General features: G+C 41.3%; 1 long non-coding RNA gene across 2 annotated transcripts in view; it reads right to left on the bottom strand.

Moving 5' to 3' along the window:
- Positions 1-20,502, bottom strand: part of LOC132017440 (uncharacterized) — a 71,124-nt gene extending 50,622 nt beyond the window's left edge. Inside the window, exon 1 of one of the 2 annotated variants that reach the window (XR_009404279.1) lies at positions 20,252-20,502. This is a non-coding gene — a long non-coding RNA (uncharacterized LOC132017440). Of the gene's footprint in view, positions 1-17,693; positions 17,755-20,251 lie in introns of those variants that run through there. The other variant, XR_009404280.1, reaches the window with a different exon arrangement.

The following is a 20,502-nucleotide window of genomic DNA, read 5'->3' as shown; positions in this document are numbered from 1 at the left end:
TCCATCCTTGGTGTTATTTTTGTCATACATTTTAATTTTATATAATACTTTTAAATAATACATATAGTATATTGCCACTGTTCTTGCATTAGGCCATCATTTATGTCTTAAAGGAATTAAGAAAAGTGAATTATATTTTTCGTCATTTATTTCATTTACAGCACTCTCCTTTATGTATATCCAAATTTTTGTCTGGTGTCACATTCCTTCTGCTTGAATAGCATTCCTTAGGATTTATTTTAGCACAGACCTCTGGCAACACATTTTCTTATTTTTTGTCTTCTGGAAAAGTCATTGATTCTTCTTCATATTTTAAAGATATTTGTGTGTGTACAGGATTCTGATAGGTTTTTTTTCTTCCAACATTTTAAAGATATGACTCTTTTTACCTCATGATTTGCAGTTTCTGATAAAAATCTGCTGTTATTCTTAGATTTGTTCCTCTGTAGATAATCTTTCTTTTCTCTGGCTGCCTAGATTTTCTCTTTGCCCATGGTTTCCAGTAGTTTGAATATAATGTATTTATATTGGGGTATTTTGTGGGTTTTTAAAAAATATTTATTTATTTGAGAGAGAGAGAGAGAGCGAGCTCATGCAAGTTGAGGGAGGAGCAGAGGGAGAGGGACAAGCAGATCCAACACTGAGTGGGAAGCCCAATGCCAGGCTCAATCCCACAACCCTGAGATCATGACCTGAGCCAAAATCATAGAGTCGGAGGCTCAACAGACTGAACAACTCAGGCACTCAGTATATTAGTTTTTAACCTGATTGATATCCTCTGAGTTTCTTGGATCTGTCAACTGGAGTCTTTGATTAACTTTGGAAAATTATTGGCCATTATTTCTTTTTTTAAAAAAGATTTATTTATTCAAGAGAGAGAGAATACAAGCAAGTGGTCTATTTATATCATATTTTAGTTAGATCCATAGTCAGTTACATTATTATGACCGTATAAATGTTATTTCAAGAGAGCTTATCTGCTCCCAAATGTCAAATTCTCCTTTTAATACATTAAAACACATCACACTTTCTACCAGAATTGTATCCCAAAGGCTTCTGACCCGCTCTAATCTTTACTAGTTACTTTACTAGGCACTGTTCTTGTTCTGGGTTAAAAGGGGATCCTCCCTTCCTCTGTTATTGGATCTGTTAGCTGGATTCAGTATTCCCTATTTCATGATGTGCTTCTTGGTTTGATGGAACACATTCTTCCATATCTCCCTGACAAAGAACATATGCAGAATAAAATTGTTCAGAGCCTGAATGTTTGAAAATGTATTTGGTTTATTCCTCCATTTGACTGAGAGTTTTGTTTAATATATGATTATTAGCAATAATATTAATAAAATATTAATAATATTCTTTCTAAAGAGAGAATTTCCAGCAGACTCCCCGCTGAACGTGGAGCCCACCTGGGGCTCGATCTCATGACCCTGACATCATGCATGATCTGAACTGAAATTAAAAGTCAGATGCTTAACTGACTGAGCCACCCAGGCACCCTCGTCTTTATTTATTCTTAAGAACAGGTATTTTGGGTCCTATTCACTTTCTTCTCTGTTGGGATTCCAATTACACATATGTTAGACTTTTGTTATTGTTCCACAGATCTTAAGTGCTCTGTTCTGCTTCCTCTTTTCCTCTTCTTTGTCCTCCTTTTTCAGTTTGGGTGATTTTTATCTATCTATCTTCAAGTACCTTGATTTCTCCCATGGCTGTATTGATTCTACTGATGACTCAAGCAGGCATTGGAGGCATCCTTCATCTCTCTTGAAGTGATTTTTTTTCTTAGCATTTCCATTTCGTTCTTTTAGTTTCCATCTCTCTCATCATTTACCCATCTTATCATGCATATTATCACCTTTTCCGCTAGATTCTTTGACATATTCATCATTTTAAATTTCCTGCCCAATTGTTCCAACATCTTGGTTATATCTTAGTCTAGTCTGTCCATTATTTTTCTCTTGAAATCATGTTGTATTTTTCTCTCACTTCTTTGTGGGCCCTGTAGTTTCTGTTGAAAACTAAGGAAATAGATCGTATGCATGGAAATGGGCATACCTTTTCTTCTGCTAGGCCTTTAGTGTTGGGGGGGCGTTGAGTGAATTTAGTCAGAAATTTAAATAGCTGTGGAGGATGTTGTTGCTAAGGTCACAACTCAGTGCACCATGTGTTTCAAATTCCCATAGAAGGACATTGTATTTAGGGTGGTGGCTAGTTTGCCAGAGGCTCTTCCTCAACCTCACCATAGGTCTTTCCTTTGTTCCTGTACCTCAGGTAGGTCTTTCTGCATACCCGTGTCCCTCTTCAGGCAGTGCACTGCTACTAGCTGCATTTTAGGGGTTGAGAGAAATGTTTACTTTTGCTCTAAAATTAAGCCTCAGTTTTAGGCACGAGCTGAGTCACTGGATTGCAAGGGTGGGGTCTTCTTGGTGATGAAGAAGACCCAGCTCCCAGCTGTGGAAGACCTCTGTAATGGTCTAGGATAGGAGTGTTCTTGCCCCTCCCTCAGAGAGATTTCTTCATTCCCTTCTACCAGCTGTAATGGGTCTTCACTATACCCTAAAATGCAATCAGGGTTGCTGCCCTCCCTAGCAGCTTCAGAGTTCCGTTTCTTAGAAAGGAAATAGAAAAGAAGGACCCAGCCAGGTCCTCATGACCTTTCTACTGTGGCTGCTCTTCCCCTTCCCCAGGCCCCAGGATGGCTTCTATCAGGACTTTCACTTGGCTGTCACTGTTTCCGGGAGCACATCTTGAGGTCTATGGAGCACAGTCTGAAAGTGATGCTACTTCCACTGTTTTCTTCTGTTTCCAGGCATCCTTTGCTTTCCCATACTTGGCCTTAAGCCATTTGTTGAAGATTTTGGCAGACTTTTTCTTACCAGCTTGAGCAGTGTCTGCTAAGATCTGCATTAGTGAACCCTAATTGCCCCTGTGCTGTCTCTCCTTAGAGGTACCTGTGTTTCCTTAGGGTTTTGATTAATTGGTTGCCTTGTGATCTCAGATTTGTGATAGCTTCATAAAAACTGATTTTTTTCATGTTAACTTTATGTGTATGTTGTGTGTTGATTGTTGTAAGGTTGAGAGAGAATCTCTTTCTATTGCTCTATGTACTCCATATACATAATCATCTCAGATGATTATGAAGCCAGATGGTTGCTTCTGGCTTTCTTGTCTTTGCCCTTATTTCTGGTTCCACAGCCAACTTTGGCATCTTTGGTTTCACAGCCCTCTGGTCCCATCTCCAGGCTTGCTAGGCTCAGCATCCACACATGAGCTTATCCACTTCTTCAGTTTTACGTACCATCTCTAGTCTCGCTCAAGAACTCTTCAGCATGGCTAACATCAACAACGTAAGAAACAGCAGGTGTTGGCAAGGACGTGGGAGCAAAGGGAACCCTCGTGCACTGGTGGTGGGAATGCAAGCTGGTGCAGCCACTGCAGAAACAGTGAAGTTCCTCAGAAAGTTAAAAGTAGGGGGTGCCTGGGTGACTCAGTGGGTTAAGTCTCTGCCTTCGGCTCGTGTCATGATCTCATGGTCTTGGGATCGAGCCGCACATGGGGCTCTCTGCTCCGCAGGGAGCCTGCTTCTCCGTCTGCCGGCCTCTCTGCCTACTTGTGATCTCTCTGTGTCAAATAAATAGATAAAATCTTAAAAAAAAAAAGTTAAAAGTAGAACTACCTTATGATCCAGCCATCATACTACTGGGTGTTTACCCAAGAAATATAAGAACACTAATTCAAAAGGATACATGCACCCTTACCTTTATAGTAGCATTATTTACAGTAGCCAGGATATGGAAGGTGCCAAAGTGTTCACTAATTTATGAATGGATAAAGAGGATGTGGTAAAAATACACAGTGAAATATTATTCAGCCATAAAAAGAATGAATTGTTTATTTTAAGGAAGTGTTTCATTTTATAAGATCAAATTTATTGCATTATGTTTTATTTTATTTATTCTATTGCTTTTAATTTAAGTTCTATTGCTTTCAGTTATTTTTCTAAAAATCTGATAAATAACCATATTTGCTGATCATTTTTCCATTTATAGTGCTACTTTCCACCTGAAGTTTATTTTGTTCGAGTGTGGCTCTGAATTCTTCTTCTAAATCTTAATTAATGAAATATTATCTTTATGAAATATTATCTTGTAAGACTGAAGTATATTTTAAGTTTTATATGTAAAAATATCAGGTTTTGGTTTTTTACTCTATCCTGTTATTCTAAAAATTATTTTACCAGTATTTAGTGTTTTAATAATATTGTGGTCAAATGTTTGGCACTGTCTAGTGCTGTCTACTTACTCTCAACATATTTTTTTAATTTTATTTATTTATTTGACAGACAGAGATCAAAGTAGGCAGAGAAGCAGGCAGAGAGAGAGAGGAGGAAGCAGGCTCTCCACTGAGCAGAGAGCCTGATGCAGGGCTGGATCCCAGGATCTGGGATCATGACCCAAGCCGAAGGCAGAGGCTTTAACCCACTGAGCCTCCCAGGTGCCCCAGCTCAACATATTTTTAAATATACACATACATACACCTACACAAATAGTGTTTCAAATATTTTTTAACAACTTTACTGAGATACAGTTTGCATACAGCTCACCCATATAAATTGTACAACTCAATGTGTTTTAGCATATTCACAAACATGGGCAAGTATCATCAGAGTCAATTTTAGAAACTTTTAATCTGTCCAAAAAGAAACTCATGTTCTTAGCTGTCATCTCCCTACCCAGTCACCAACCCCTCAACGTTCTGACCCTAGTCAACTACTAATCTGATTTCAGTCACTACAGTTACCCCTGTTCTGCACATTTCATATGAAAAGAAGCATGTAATACATGGTCTTTTTGACTGGTTTCTTTTTTTCCAGCTTCACTGAGATATATTGACATATAACATTCTGTAAGTTCAAAGTGTACAACATGATGATTTGATATATGTAAATATTATGAAATGATTGCCCCAATAAGGTTAATTACATCAATCACCTCATATAGTTACCTCTGTGTGTGTGGGCAGAAGTGAGGATATTTAAGATCTACTCTCTTTGCAACTTTCAAGTATACCATATAGTACTGTTAAGTATAGTCACCATTTTATACATTAAATCCCCAGAACTTATTCATTTTATACCTGGAAGTCTGTTCCCTTTGACTAACACTTCCCCCACTTCTCCTACTCCACAAGCCCCTGTAAACCACCAATCTATTCTTTTTTCCTATGAGTTCAGCTTTTTTATATTCCACATACAAGTGAAATTATTCAGTATGTTTCTTTCTAGATCTAACTTATATCACTTAGCTTAATGCCCTCCTGGTACATTCTTGTGGTCATAAATGGCAGGATCCTCTTCTTTTTTGTGGCTGAATAATATTCCATTATATGTATGAAGTGTCACTGGAATTTTGATAGGATGCATTGAATCTATAGGTGGTTTTGGGTAGTATGGACATTTTAACAATATCAATTCTTCCAATCCATGAACACAGGATACTCTTCCATTTATTGATGTCTTCTTCAATTTCTTTCATCAGTATCATTCAGATTTCAGCATACACAAAACTCCTTGGTTAAATTTATTTATTTTTTCACCTCCTTGGTTAAATTTATCCCTAAGTATTTTATTGTTTTTGATACTACAATGAATGGACTTTTAATTTCTTTTTCAGATAGTTCATTGTTCATGTATAGAAACAAATTTTTGTGTGTCTTCTTTCACTTAATATGGTATTTTCAAGTTTCATCCATGTTGTAGCAGGTATCAGAACTTAATTTCTTTTCACAGCCAAATGATATTCCACTGTGTGGATCTACCCTTTTTATTCAATCATCAATAAATTAACATTTGGATTATTGCCACCTTTTGGCCATTATAATGCTGCTATAAACATTTGTATACAAGTTTCTGGATGACTTATGTTTTCATTTCTCTTTGGTACATATCTAGGAGTAGAATTGCTGGGTCATATGTTAACTCTTGTGTAGTCATTGAAGGAATTGACAGATTTTTTTCCAAAGTGGCTATGTGCTCTTTTACATTCTCGCCAGCTGTTTACAAAAGTTCCAATTTTTTTTCATCCTTACCATCTCTTGTTATTTTCTGACATTTTGATTCTAGCCATCATAGTAAATATGAAATGGTATCTTATGGTGCTTTTGATTTGCATCTTCCTGATGGCTAATGATATTAGGCACCTTTTCTTGTGCTTACTGGCCATTTATATGTCTGTTTGGATTCTTTGCCCAGTTTTAATTGGATTGTCTTTTTGTTATTGAGTTATTAGAATTCTTTATCTATTCTTGATACAAGCCTCTTATCAGATACATGATTTGATAAATGTGTGTATCATTTTATTTGGCCAGTTTTACCATTTATCTACATGATCACCATCTCTTTTTAGACACATTTTCTATATTCAGGTTAACTTCAAGCATGCTTTGTGATTAAATACTTCAAATTAAATGCATTGGATACATATTTAGTATTAGTCTCTTATTAACATTTCTATTAGATTCATGCATCCTGTACACAGCCATCACATGGACATGCTATATTGTGGTGGTAATGGGTAGGAGGGGGATAGCTCTGAGTCTAGAAGTTCTGGGTTCTAATACTGGTTCCACTACTTACTAGTTGTGTTACTTAGGATGTTACTTCACCTCACTAAGTCTTAATTTTCCTCATCTGTAAAATGAGGCTAAGGATAATACATATATGTATTATGGTAAAGTGATAGTGATTAAATTAGGCAAATGTAGTAATGACTTAACCATAACTTCAGACAAAAATATCAACAGCTATTAGGTTTATCATTGTTATTATCATGTTTACTTTGTTCCAAGTAATGTATATATTTTATAAATATCCTTTAATTTAATCTTCAGAACAACTATATGAAGTTGATATTATCATCGATATTTTCCTTCTCTTAATATGCATATACAATTTTAAAATATCATTGTTCTATAATCAAAAGAAGCACATTCAATAACTATTGCCTACTTAAAGAAAAGTACTAGCTTAGAATATCTATAAGACATATTTAAATTTTGTTTCTCATGATCTTGGTTTGTTTACCTGGTCTTGTGAATTCATTACTTAAACACAGTATGACTTAAAGGAATACTTCATTTGTTTAATGAAGAATATTGACAGTATTTGTTTTGGCTTCCTATTAAATTATTCAGTAAACATTCACAATTTTTATTTATATAGATTTTCACAGTCTTTACTAAACACATTTTAGTGATTTATATTCACTCATCACTTAAGTTCACTTAAGTTAATAAATGTTAAATGATTAACTTAAAGCTTTATTTTAAAAAGTGACCATATGAAAATATTTCGGGAGACAGAAGTTTTGGAACAGCACATGGTCAAAGAGAAAGAAGGAAAAAGTTTTGTGGTATGTAGTATTAAATTCCACTGTCCCTGAAAACAGACATCAAGCCCCTTATGCTTGCTCTATTTATAACTTATAGATAGCAATGGAGAGCCAATTACAGAAATATATTTTGGAGGGCCGCTAGAAATTCGTATAGTTAATTTTAATTATAACCAGATACATTAATGTATCTACGGGCTATCTTGCTTTTGGAAAGATAATGTATATGCTCCAACTCAACAATTTTTTATTTGAGCACCAAACAGTGAGCTGAATGCTATCATATCACTGTCATATTATTTCATTTATTCCCAATAACAATGCACAGAGGTTGGTTTATTATTACTTTTATTATATACGAAACAGAAAACAGAAATTTAAAGAAGCCACGTGTCTTGACAAAAATTCTTCAGCTTCAAATATTTAAGGAAAATCTATTCTGTTACTTCTCCACCAGGAGGTGATGAAGTCTTAATTAGTGAGTAGAATGCCCCCCCCCCTTTTTTCCCACTTTTCAGACACTTTTAGTTTAGGAGGAAATGATTTCTCTTTCATCCTCAAACAATCCAATTGTTTTCTCTCTCTGATATGCCTTGGATTGGCAGCAGTAGTATTACCTGCAAACTTGCTAAAAATGTAAATATCCCTCACCAACTGAATCAGAAATGAAGGTGGGGGTATGTGGCTATAGAAATTGCTCTACAGAGATAACTCTGTAGAAGTTGATCGATATGATCACTGTCATTCTTAATTTCAAATTTGTTGACCTTAGTCCTCATGAAACTTTCCTCTTTGGTGACACTTAGTAGAAATCACCACTATCTTAATCTTAAAACTGTCTTATTTTGTTTTCTAGAACACATTTTTATCTGATCACTGTTTCTGAGATATCTTCACTAGCTCTCCTCTTTATTCCTTAGTAAGATTTCCTAAGGTTCCTAAATTCTCTTTTCACTTCTGTTCATGCTTTTGATTATTCATTCCATCAACTCCCACAGGTTCAAGCCTCACAGATGTTGCTATCTCCTACAAATCCCTATATCTTCCCTAGACCTTTCTAGTAGTCAAATTCTTTAGTCATTAATTCAGCATACTTTCGTTACTGTGCAGAAGCCACTATACTGAGCACCACTGAGCATCACCATTTGCTAAGGATAGCAGAGGAAAAAAACATTAAACTTTGATGTCTCTTAGGCATTATCCTAACATGCTCTGATGCACTAAAGTCACCCTTCTCTCTAAAATTGATTTTCCTTTTGAATCTAATATCAGTATCATTCCCCACATTGGAACGGACTCCTCCCTTTCCCTCATCCCACACATACAACCAACACCCACCAAGTTTTCATGTTTCTTTAAAAACGTATCTCAAAAGCATCTCTCTCTCTCATGGCCAGTGTTTTGAGTCCTGTTCTCATTGATATTGTAGTAGATTATAGTATATAATCATTGTATATAATAAACTGCAGTAGATTCCTATGATTCTTTCCCCTTCAATATATCTTTCCACAGTGTTGTCTGATTTATTTCCCTAAGATTAGAGTATCCAGCTTAGAATCACACAAATAACCATAAGGGACTCTTAATCACAGGAAACTGAGGGTTGCTGGGGGGTGGGGAGGTGGGAGGATGGACATTAAGGAGGGCACGTGATGTAATGAGCACTGGGTGTTAAATAAGACTGATGAATCACTGACCTTTACCTCTGAAATCAATAACACATTATATGTTATTTAATTTAATTAAAATGAAAATTACAAAAAAGAATCACACAAATAAACAAATAATACACTTCAATGCTTCCAACTTCCCACAAAGACCAAAATCTTCAAATAAAACATTTGAAGTCCTCCTAAATGTGGCTTCAGATTCCCTTTCTAGCTACATGTTCCAGCTTCCCTGTGCTACTGTCCCAATATGCTCTGCCAAGTCACTCTGCCATGACTCTCCTGAGCTGCGTCCCTACAAGTGACTTGATCAGCACTTCTGCCTGTGGTAGTATCCCACATCAGGACCCAGGTCCAATGTCACCTTCTCCATGAAGCCTTCCCCACTTCCCCTAACAGCCCCACTCCAACACCAGACAAAGTAGTTGCTCCTTCTTTCATGCTCCTGGAATACTTTGTTGATGTCCCTAACAATGTCCCACTGGATTTTAAACAACTCGAGAGCAAGAATTTTACTGATTTATCGGTGTATGCCTGGCATCTAGCTCAGTGCTCGGCGCATTAGCAAGTGTTTAATCAATTAATAAATTGATCTACCCAGTTTTAATATGTTTGATTTCCATGTTGCAGCTATCTGGAGGCAGGAAAAGTTGTGAAACAGATTGCTCTACCTTCTAGATGCAGGCCCATCAAAAGCAGGGAGAGGTGGAGCCAACAAGGTAAGCAATCTTATAAACACGGTCCTAATAAGCAGGTAGTTGTGATCTCCTAGATGTTGGCACATATATTCATAGCTTTTTGTGGTGATTCTTGTTTTTGTTTTTGTTTTTAAGATTTTATTTATTTGTTTGAGAGAGAACAAGAGCAGGAGGAGAGGCAGAGGGAGCAGAGAGCTCACACCGGTGAGCAGAGAGCCCAATGCAGGACTTGATCCTAGAGTCCTGGGATCATGACCTGAGCTGAAGGCAGAGGCTAAACCTACCGAACCAGCCAGGTGCTCTGATTCTTATTAATCATACAAAGATTAAATCACATTTTAAATTCTCAGCTTAAGAATTCAGAAAGTAAGCTATGTTTGTTAAATAAATAATAAAAATATCAGGACTTTTAAATTGTACTTACATTGCTTAGGATTGGGTTCAGCAAATAAATATCAAAATAATAGTCTTTAAATATACAGAATATTGGGGTACTGGGTGGCTCAGTTGGTTAAGTGTCTGACTTTGGCTCATGTCATGATCTCAGGGTCCTGGGATCTAGCCGCGGGTCAGGCTCCCCAATCAGTGGGGAGTCTGCATGTCCCTCTTCCTCTGCCCCTCCCCTTGCTCATGCCCTCTCTCTCAGATAAATAAAATCTTAAAAAATTAATAGCAAATAAAACTAAAAAAAACCAAAAGGTACATAATCTTATTTCTTTCCTATATACCCATTCTGATCTTACAGCCCAGTGTGGCACATGGAGTCCGTGAAGAAAGGGACATAGTTTCTAGCTGTCCTTTTGGTGGGCTTCCAATCCCAAGGCAGATACATATAGCAATGATGGAGCCCTAGCAATTATGTCCATATTCTGGTTCTTTCCCTTTCAGGCTTCCCAGGAGATGTCACACCATCTCTGCTTACATGCTACTGCCCAGAACTTAACAAATGACCATTCCTCATGGCAAAGAACTGGGAAATGCAGTTTCTCTTCCAGAGCTAGAGACTGTGGTTCTGCCACCAAAGGGGAAGGACAAATAGAGGTGGCAAGACAACCAGTGTCTTCTTAACCAGCATTTTAAATTTCTCTTTTCTGAAGCATTGCCCATTATGCAGTTTCACAATCTCATCCTCTAACCGTGACCCATAAAAGAAGCACCATAGTATGTGAAAGATGAGTTAACCTCCCACATCTGCATCAGTAAAATGTCAAAGTAGAAAACAAGTTTGAAAATACCTATTCTAGTGATAGTCCCTAAACTGTTTATTAGTTCAAAAAGAGAGATGATCAAAATCAAGAATAAACACTTTTAAGATTTATAACACTTTGACATTTCTGAGATGTGCAAACCCAGGATTGATATAGTCATCTTGCTGAATTGAATGTAGACCCGTACAAGTATCATGTCATTAATTTGGTAAGTCATAGTGGCACAAGCTGAGTGTATGTCATGTACACCAAATCATGGGTCAGTCCTAAATGGATTGGAAATGGAAAAAAAAAAAAAAAGAGTCCTTCATATAGAATTTGAGAAGCACTGGTCTACATCAATTTAAAGGAAGCACAGGGGCCAGAACTTGAGGTTCCTGGCTTCTGATCCAGCATCAACTGCCTTGGTCCTACACTGCTCTCAGATGCTGGCACTGATGCCATCAACCCCCATTTCTGACCAACTGGGAAGCTCCAAGAGCTACTTCTTACCAGAGGTCTAAACCTACTGTGTGTGCTTCTGAAATGTGACCAGCCTCTCTGTGTTTGGACCGCAGTATTCGTGACATAGAACCTACACACTTAGCTTCTGTGGGCCAATTCACACCCACCACTTGCCTCCATTCTTGTCCTAGCCTTAAAAGCCATTCTGGATCCTGCTCCAAATTGCATACACTATTGAAAACTATGATCTTAACTTTCACCCAGCTTTGAAAATCCCCATTGCCTAAAAATCACGACTGCAGTATGTTCTTTCTCTCTCTCTCTTTCTCTCTCTCTCTCTCACACACACACACACAATGAGGAAAGCAGTGCAGACACAACCCACTTTCTTCTAAACCAATGGATGGTCACCCTCTACCGGTCTGACCCAGTTGTTAAATTCACTGAGCTACTGCTGAATTTTTTTTAAAGTTTAGTTTTGGTGATTGTTCACACCAGTAGTTTTCATAGGTGATTTGATAGAGTAACTCAGTTGTCAACTTCCCATGTGAGTCATATCTCAGATGCTGAAGCAATTCCCTAAAGCTCAACATTCAGATGTGAATGGATGAGCTTCCTTTTAAACACACTCTACAGCCTTTCCTATTTCTGCAAGTGAATGTCTGCCCCTGCCTCTACCTGTACCGGTGGAAAGTCTCTTTACCAATGCTCCTCCACGGGGTAAAGGATATAGGCCTGCTGGCTTCCTGCGATTGGTAATGTGGCAAATTGATTTTTAGACAAATGATCTAGTGTCTCCACCAAGTGCCGCATACTACTGGAGCTAAATTGTGTTTCCGTTCACACAGTAAATGATTTCAGCAGCTGGAAGCAAATTTTTAGGGAAAAAAAGGTCTTTACCCAAATTATGCTTTTTACATATACTTGTGGTGCCAAATAGCTCACCAAAAAACTATGACATCCATACCACTTCCACCCAAAAGTGTTGTTTCCTGTGCTGCAATAAAGAGTCCTCGCAGTTTGGGTGTACACGATGGCTGGGGAACAGATGAAGAAGAGAGAGTTGAAAGTGCAGAATGAAGGTCTCTTTTTGCCCTTACTTGAAGGAGCACCTCACCATTTTAACGCATTCTCAAATACGCTGTGTCATCAGATCCATACCATCAGTTAATGGTTTTGCCAGGGGCCACCGTGCTCTATTTTTCAGCTGAGGCAAAGAAGGCTCATAAAAGTTAAAGAACCACCCCCTCACCCTGCCCTGAAGTCACACAAGCAGTAGTGAAGGGATCTGCACCAGAAACAACCTCCCAACTCTTACTCCTTTGCTTGGCCCTGACTCCTAATTGCACATACTTTATACTTCCACCTAAAAGAATATCAGCCAAATACTTCTACCTATGTTTCCTTCAGGTATTTTCATTGGTTCACCTCAGACCATGCTTTTCCTGCCCTTTTAAGGCACTTATTATTTTTTTTTTTTTTAATTTTTCACACAGTTCATGTGGCTATAAACTCTTGAAGGTGAAGGCCAGGGCTTCTCTGTGGTCAGCCTAGTTCACAACGTAACTCTGGTATTAGATGGATCTCCATTTAGTTCCTCTCTTTGGCTAGACCTTTCTTCGGTACTTTAAACATGGCTGGTGAATACTCACTAAGCAAGGGGTTTCTTTAAGGTTCTGGCAGAACTTCTAAGACCTGCTCACATATAAGTTCAGGAATGAAAATAATGTTAGGCTATAATAAATGCAACTGTTCTAAGAACAGACAACACAAAGGTTTTTTTTTTCTAATCTCTAAAGACTGGAAATACAGATCAATGTACAATGTCCATCATGTCCCATAGAAGCTGAAGATTTCAAGTTTTCTTCTCTTAACTATATGTCTCATCTGGAAAATTTGAGCTGAGTGGTGTTGAACCAAATATCCTAAAATGGTATTATAAAAACTGTTCAGTGAGAAGGTAAAATGCAAAAGCGTGTTGGGAAAAGAACTTAACAAGAAGGCTGCAGCCACTTTAGAAGTGTAAAACTCCTTCCACAGGGGAGTTAGGACACTAAAACTTCCATCAAAGCACATGACAATGACATCAGTGGTCTGTTATCCCCTCATAAATGGGCCAGGCCTGGACAAAGACATTTGAGCAATGTCAGCCCTTGTCAAATCCGTAACAAAGTTTGACATCTGTTAAATCATTAAAGATACAAATAAAATGTTAACCAAGATGGAGAAGGAAGGGAGAGTGCTGATAGTATGGATTAGGCCTAAAAGTAAAAGGCCAGAAAAGACATGATTAATTCCTGGACTTTGGAATATCACCACAGATTGTTGGCTAAACCTTCCCAAGTTCCAAGGCACTGGAAACAACTCTGGTAATAAAAAGACTATGGAAATCTGTAATAGATGGATTTAGGGCTTTTCACACTGATACGGCTGTTTCCACAATAAAGGGATATCCTTTGGCTCCTTATATCCCCATCTCCCTCCAGATACCTGGTTTCAATTTCACAGTATGTAATTCTCCCTGACCTCAAAGAGAACTTTGTCCTTGAACTAGCTCCATAGAGCAAAATCCAAATATTGGCCTATGGTATTCATCTTTAGTGTTTATAACCTGATTAAAAGGTGTTTTCTATTTTCCTGGTCCTTTGAGTATGGGGCATACTAGTCTGGAAGTTCTCTTGCCCAGAAAAGAAAGGAGATGCCCTTCAAAACTTGTGACAGAGAAAAAGCTACTTAGAGATCAATAGACGTTCCTGGAAAAAAAAAAAAAAAAAAAGGAAATACTACATTTCCCAGATTCCTCTGCAGGTACACAGTGTTATGGGATTGATTTCTAGCCAACAGAATGTGACCAGAAGTCACAAGAGTCATTTCCAGGCTGAGGTAATTAAGAATGGGTATGCTTTCCCCACACATTCTTTCTTTCCTTTGCACGTCAAACTTGGAAGTCAAGTTCTAAATGACACAGCTACAAGAAGGGGTCAGCCTAGGTCCCTGAGTCACCAATTGGAAGAAAGATGTCACCTCACCCACATGGGGATCTTAAGTAAGTGAGAAGTAAACTAGTATTGGCTTATCCCACTGTTATTCAGAATTGTCTGAGACTGCAGTTAGTGTTCATTTCTGGGACTAATAAACAACTTCTAGAATGTTGAAATTTTCTAAAATAAGTAAGTGTGAGGTTACATAATAAATGCACCGCAAATGGATGGCGATGAATATGCACACAAATGAGCTCAAGGAAACCTAACTGGCCCAAAGGGGAACAGATTCCAGACTTTATATGTGGGTAAATGAGGACTTCTTGCAGCTGCAAAGGCCCAAAAGAGGAGAGGTGCACAGGAAGTACCATTCTGCACCCTTAGACTGGCCAGTCAAGGAAGAGGCCTTTAGAAGGAATAGCCAGAGTGCACTAACTCATGAAAAGGGACTTTCACTGTTGTGTGGAGGTGGGGCTGGAAAAGGAAGAAGGGGAGTTCACAGCAGGAAGAAAAGGCAAGTCATCTGGACCACGATAGCTCAGTTCAACAGAGATAAGAAGGCAAACATTAGCAGGGCCTCCAACGTGCAAAACCCAAGAGTGTACCCAAGCCTGGCAATGAGAAGAGGGGATGACCATGGAGAGCCTATCAGTAACTTGAGAGCAGTGAGCAATAGCAGCAGAAGTTCCAGAAGCACCAGACTTCCAAGGTGGAAGAGCAGGAATGTTGAGCCAGCTAGGGAAGGCTGAGGCTCTGGGAGGGCCACCACGTGAAGGGTGGCTTGGAGAAGCTCCAGTTTAAGGTAAACATTGAGGACTGAGGAAGGGGCAGGGCTGCAGGCCCAGTGATCCAAACAGTGCAAGTTTCAAGGAAACTGTGAGAATTTACTGTATCCTTCTCCTACTAGGACTGTTCTAGAAGACAGCTTGCTGGTTCTGCCTATAGCCATATTCTGGAATCTGTTAAACCCAGAAGAGGAATCCAGATGCACACATAATAGCAGAAGGTGGCTGTCTTCTCAGTCTCCTTCCCACCTCCCGTTCCCTGGGAGAGCTTCAGAGAGTTGGCAAACATGGCCAAGAAAATCATGCCACAGGAAGAGGCAGGCCTTACTGCACCCCACTTCATGGGACGGGCAGACCACATTGCTGGCTGCCTACCACACTGCTCCATACCCGCTACCTACACTCATCATGAGGAGGAGAAATTTTTCCTCATATGCCTCTCGCTCTTGTCATTATAAAGCTTGTTTTCCTTCTGCCGCAGTCTGTGCTTCTGCCAAGGACAAGGGCTGGATATTTGTTCTAGATCATTTGGCCTGTCCCCCCACAAATGAGAAACACAAGGCTCCCTGTGCACCCAGGCTGGCATGAAGGTAAGACAGCAGGACTTGGCAGAGAAGGAGGCCTATGGTCACCGGCCTTCCAAAGGTGTGGCTTTCCCTCTTTCACACCAAAGTAGTGGATGTTATGCATAAAGGGAAGATCTTATTCATGCAAAATTATTTATCGAGTATAGTGGTGCAAAACACTGGAATAGCTCTTTTGGAAACATTGATGTAGACATTGTCCCTGCACCCATGGAGCTGGCTTATGGTATGATAGAGAGATAAGGAATAGTTCCTAATAAGTTTAATGTCAAGAAGGCTGTTATGTGTCCAAAAGGTAGAGAAACAAAATGCTGTGAGGGCTCATTCAAAGGAAGATGAAATCACTTGCAGTTGGATTTAGAATCATAAAGTATGTCATGTGGCATCATTGAGAGTACTTCATCTAAATACCTCAGGTGAAAGCCAAGGATGTTAGAAGATGACACAAGTTCATAGAGCCAGTGACAGAGCCAACAAAGCCTTGAGCCCCTTTCTTCCAAATCTGAGTATAGGCCCACCCGGCTGTGCCATGCTGCTTCTTGGCAGCTTAGTCAAGGGGCTGCCTGAAACAAATCACCTGCTGTTCTAGATTTAGCCAATCAATGCATCAACTTGGGGAAGTTCATGAGCTTGGCAAGCTTATAATCTAGCAGAGCAGGTCAAACGCATAATGTACATTTCCGTACTTTCTAACTTCAGAAAACACAGACACTTAGATACACTAGATTGATTATATTTAGCCCATTATCAACCTGCAAGATTTAGCAGGAGGAGAAGTGTGACAGTTTCGTGGGTATTGAGCAGATCAAAGAGGGAAGAAGGAAGAGGGACAGAAAGAGAAGATCTCAGAGGCCAGTTACCTGGATAATCTTAGTTGGTGGATCTAGGACAGAGAACTTGTCTCCATAAAACCTAGAACACAGGCTCTCAGAGAGAGAGATTAAGTGCCTTGCCAAGGGTTCCAGCAGAACCCTAAGTGCAGAAGCCAGCACTGAATTCAGGTCTTTCTGATTCCCAAGTTCCTTCCAGACACCAAACTGCCTCTATATAGAGAAACAGCTTTATTTTAACCGTAACAAAATAAAAATATCCCGAGTGTCTGAGTGGGGGGGGGGGGGGGTAATTGGTCTCACAAGTGGAAAATTTGAGGGGTGCCTGGGGTGGCTCAGTTAGTTAAGCACCTGCCTTCGACTCAGGTCATGATCCTGAAGTCCCTGGATCAAGTCCCCCATCCGGCTCCCTGCTCAGCAGGAAGTCTGCTTCTCCCTCTGACCCTCCACTTCTCATGCTCTCTCTCTCTCTCTCTCTCTCTCTCACTCATTCTCTCTCTCAAATAAATAAAATCTTTTTTTTTTTAAGATTTTATTTATTTATTTGACAGAGATCACAAGCAGGCAGAGAAGCAGGCAGAGAGAGAGGAGGAAGCAGGTTCCCCGCTGAGCAGAGAGCCTGATGCGGGGCTCGATCCCAGGACCCTGGGATCATGACCTGAGCCGAAAGCAGAGGCTTTAACCCACTGAGCCACCCAGGCGCCCCTCAAATAAATAAAATCTTTAAAAAAAAAACAACAAATGGAAAGTTCAAGTATCATTGTGATCACCATCACCACCACCCCCTTGGAGAAAAATACCTTGCATATTGTAAGGAACTTCTATGATCTCTCCTTGTGCTCAATGAGAACCATGTTTCACTTTGCTCCTAGGAGGCTCAGAGACAAATTTAAAGTTGCTTTTTAATACGTGTCTAGTACTCCACATACATCTCAGGGTTCTTTTTTCTTCTGTTCTTGACCCAAGATTGTGATTTCTATGTTATCTTGTTCTAATCACTTATTCATCATTTTCATATTATTTCTTAGATGGATTCTCAAGACTCCTCAAAACTTAAGTGGAATAAGATAAGGTAGGCATGATATTAATTAAAACATGTTACCTGGATAGAGCTTTCATCTGTAGCATCACACAGATTCTTCAGTCCTTTGAATTCTATTGCTAGCGAATCGGAAAAAAAAAAAAAAAGAAGAAGAAGAAGAAGAAGAAAATCAAGACACCATCTGGCTGTCTTTGGAAAGAGAGAGGTAATTCAGGTCTTTGATCTGCTCTGCACATGGACTGGGAGAGGGAGAGAGGACCAAATCTCCCTGACACAGACAATCACTTGCTTTATTAAACAAGTGTCTTATATTATACACAGAGAGTAGTGCATTATGTGAATGCCCAAGAAAAAATTACGATGAAAAGTAGATACTGAGCATACTGAGTACTCTGGGTTTTGAAATATTAACGTCACAGCTGTTTCTAATAGTTTTTCTCTAACTGCAAGCTTACTTCCACAATATGTACTAATGTAACTGTAACTGCCCCAAAATGTTTTTCATTTTTTTAAATGAAGTCTTTTCAGAATTCACTATGCAACTGAGAGCCCATAACCGTCTTAGATCACTACCCCATATACAGGTTAGGTTGCATTCATTTTTTGGTCTGCGAGGATTCAAGATGGGGCCGTTTGAAACAGCTGACCTACTTAAAAACTTGTGAAATATGACTTTCTAAACAGCAATAACAAAACAAAACAAAAGAGAATCTTATTAATGAGCGAAGTCAAGAAAGTTATTAGGTGATGTACTCTGGGCTTTTAAATGGCAATGACCATGGGGGAGAAGTGCGTTCTTAACCTATATCTGGTAAGAGGTCATGGGAATGGGAAGCTGACTGAGATATCTCTGCTGGCTGCCCCAGGGCTTGGGGAGACGTAAGCCTTCTGTTTGAGGGTTGCCTTATATAATTAAAACTAGGGTTTACCTGCACTTGAGTGCAAAGAAAACATGTGCTGCTCTTCCTTTCAGATTCCTCCTTATAATTACCTTTCATTTGCAATCGTCTCCTTCCATCCAGTAGATGCTTTCTTTTCCAGATGGTTTATATTTTTGCGAAGGGTTGGGAGACTTCTTCCTTTACAGTCTCTCCGTTTAGGTTTGACAGACTCAGAAGCCAATGCCTTCTCTGAGGCTAGGTCTCCTGCGCGACTCGGGGTCGCATTCGTCGCGCCCCGCAGATCCGCACAGCGTACGCGACTTCCCTCTCAGCCTAAGTTGCGTCGGCCAGCGCCCAGGTTCTGCTCCCGCCTGGGGCTGCGGAGTTCCGCGGCCGCTGCCCGCGGCGGCGAGGTGGCGGGGTCAGCTCGGAGCCGAGTACCGGGCGCGGGGCCGAAGCTGGGCCCGAGCCTCCGGGACGTGCGGGGCGAGGCTGCTCCTCCTCGGGCCGGGATGGGGCGATGTAGCCGACGCTGCCAAGGGCGCCCTGTGCCCCCACCTGGCGCTCCGCCTGCGCCTACCCGCCTGCAGTATGGCCGGCTCCTCGGAGCCTAAACGCCCATGAGCCCCGTTCCTGGAGGAGGTCGCAGGCCAGGGCCTGAATTACCTCAAAATTGGGGGGAGGGCTGAAAACAGACATACAGCGGGATAGTTGACAGTCTCTCCGCCAAGCCCCCTTCCTCCCCACCGGAATATATTACTCCACCACCCAGCGGGCGAACCCCGCAAGGTTTACTATCCCAGTTGTAACCTTGAGAAGGTTAAGGCTGGGACGTGGTCAAGGTCACGAAACAAATACAGGCGGCAACGCGTCGGGAGCGCAGCTCGGTCTGCCGCCACCCCCCTGCCCGTCCCTGAATGTTCCGGAAAGGCGGGCCACCGGCCAGGACGCAGGCCGATGCCCCAGGACCCGGTGGTTTCGGGTTTACGCCCCGGGGTGAGGAAGCGGTGGGCGGCGCGGCTGCCGAGGTCGGCGTGGGCCCGTGACCGCGGGGCGAAGCGCGAGAAGGGGCGTGCGTCGCGGAGCCTCGGAGCCACTAGGCCCGGGCTCTTCTGGACACGGCTGCAGACCCTCGCCAGCAAGTGCGGTGGGCGCCCAACCCCCGGGCGCGGTCTGCCGAAAAGAGTGGCTTCTTCTGGAGCCCCGCTCCATAATTAAAGCTCCCTGCGGGAGTGGGTGGGACGTTTAGGTTTTTTTCTCATTTTGCTCCGAAACCCAGTTTTTAAACTGAATTCTTAATTCAAATAGAAGACAAGAATCGCCTTCTCCCCCTACCACCCCCATTCCCTCCTCGGCTCTACTGCGGTTACCCAGACGGAGAGCCTGAGACGAAGCTACACACGCACGCTCGCGCGCGCGCACGCACACAGACACACAAGCCATAGCTGTCACCCTGGGATCCTCCTCGCCTCCAAGGCTGCCCGGGTAGGGTGGTGCGGCTTTAAGGGTCTGGGGAGGTTTCAGAGGGGCTTAGTGATCCTTATTATTCGTTCCCTCCCAGGAGCCCGACACCGTGCGGGGCGGTGGCCGAGGCTGCGCACCGTTCTCTCTAGCAAGGGGAGGCGCCGCGGGGCCACGGTCACACACGCTAATCAGTAACTCCCGGAGCCACTGAACAGCGGGGGCCTTTTCAGAACAGACGCCCCAGGAAATGATCTATTGATTGTTCGCACTTACTGTGCACTTATCACCAAGAGGGTTGTTCTTTCCACTTATCAACAGAAACCGCGGCTGGGATTCACTTTGGCTGCTGAGCGCGAGTCCGCCCGTAGCCGCGCGTCACCGCCACCGGCAGTACGAGGTCTCCGGCTACACCATTCCAACAGGTGGCGAGGGGAGGCGGCGCCTGCTCCGGGCGCCCCCTGCCTTCCTGACCTACAGGTCCGGGGTGCGCCAGGGCCTGCCACCACGCTCGGAGGAGGAGGGCG

The sequence above is a fragment of the Mustela nigripes genome, chromosome 5, assembly GCF_022355385.1.
Source record: "Mustela nigripes isolate SB6536 chromosome 5, MUSNIG.SB6536, whole genome shotgun sequence".
Lineage (NCBI taxonomy): Eukaryota > Metazoa > Chordata > Mammalia > Carnivora > Mustelidae > Mustela > Mustela nigripes.
Note: the sequence above shows the minus strand (reverse complement) of the source record. Positions and strands in the feature narration are given on the sequence as shown.